This window comes from Buceros rhinoceros, unplaced genomic scaffold, assembly GCF_000710305.1.
Source record: "Buceros rhinoceros silvestris isolate BGI_N320 unplaced genomic scaffold, ASM71030v1 scaffold475, whole genome shotgun sequence".
Lineage (NCBI taxonomy): Eukaryota > Metazoa > Chordata > Aves > Bucerotiformes > Bucerotidae > Buceros > Buceros rhinoceros.
In genome coordinates, this window is record NW_010410898.1 from 10,912 (window position 1) to 12,405 (window position 1,494).

The window sequence follows — 1,494 nt, forward strand, 5'->3', positions numbered from 1 at the left end:
GACCTGCAAAGGCTGGGGCTCCTCCAGGATCTGCACAGCAGGAGCCTGAACTGACACGGTGTTGCCAGGGACACTTCCCAGCTCATGCCCGAGGTATTTTATAGAAACTGTGGCGCTACTCAGAATTTCTTTCTCTCACTTCCAGACCAAAATTACAGCCACTAGTTTGAATAAAAGTCATAGTCCAGAGGAAAAGCAATAACTGTTACTCCAATAAACGTCACAGAACTCGGGTGTAAGCTGATTTATTTGAAAAACCACAAGGTGCTTTGGTGATACGCTGCATTTTTAATGCAGCCACAGCTACTCATGCTTTATCTGAAACAGAATTTTATACTGTATTTTTTGCATCAGCTTCTCGACTTTATGCTTCCCGAATGAAGAACTAAAAAGAAAGTGTCTGACTTTTTGAAAAGGACAGTGTGAACCCAGCCAGGTATTCACAACAGACAGAATTAATGGAGGTTTCCAGATTGTGTAACTTAACCAGTTAAACTAGTGACAAAGCAGCAGCTGGATTCCAGCTTGCTGTTTCAGTAGGAGACACTAAATCTTTCAAACAAGCTGATGCTACAAGAAATGTCCTTATAAAAAATTTATAGTAAAGCAAAGGATGTGAGACAGCCAGACAGGGAAAAGGCTGCCACAAAAATTAATATGCCATTTACATCTCAAAGATCAGCTGTAACACCAGTCTAATGCTGATGTACTCGACTACACTGTTAATAACTGTCTACAGTTCATACTTCTGCACATCAGCTTGTTCTGTAGACTTTATTTTGCATGTACAACTATGTCACCGTACACAGAGGTGTAAACTCACTCCCAGTGAAGGGTCCCCTAAAGGTTCAGACAGCAAGAGGGTTGTTCAGTTTAAGCACAGAAAATGCCTCGCTCTCCCCATCTTGTGGGTACAAAGGGACGTTGCAGCACGTGTTGGACCACCACAAACGTGACCACAAGGAACCCCGACTCAAGAAAACACTTAACTCCGTGCAAAAGCATGTTCATATATAGGAACATTCTCCTAACATGCACTTAAATCACGTGCTTAAATCCCACTGACCAAATTATCTGGGATAATGAGCTGTCCCTCCAAATGCTCAGTAAAACTGGCAGAATACCTTTGTGGGGTGTTTTTTTTTCTTTCCGCAAATAAGCGCGGGAATACAGCATCACTCAACACAGCTGGAGAACGACAGAAAGTGCAGTATTTAAGACGACAAGGAAAGGCACTTACCCACTGGTGATGTCGTCAGCTCTGATGTTCTTGCCCAGCACATCCCCATCACTCATGTAGCCGGTGGCATCCATGGTGATACCTTCCAGATCGATTTCATCGCTTCCCTTGTCCGAGATGTCCACGTGGCAGACGCTGCTACCGCGAGACGCGAGCTGCCTCCGCAAAGGCGCCGAATACATGTAACGCCCCGAGTCTGCGTTGATGAAGCGGCTGGCGTTCCCTCGCGGAGGGTACCCGTTCCCCATCGATGG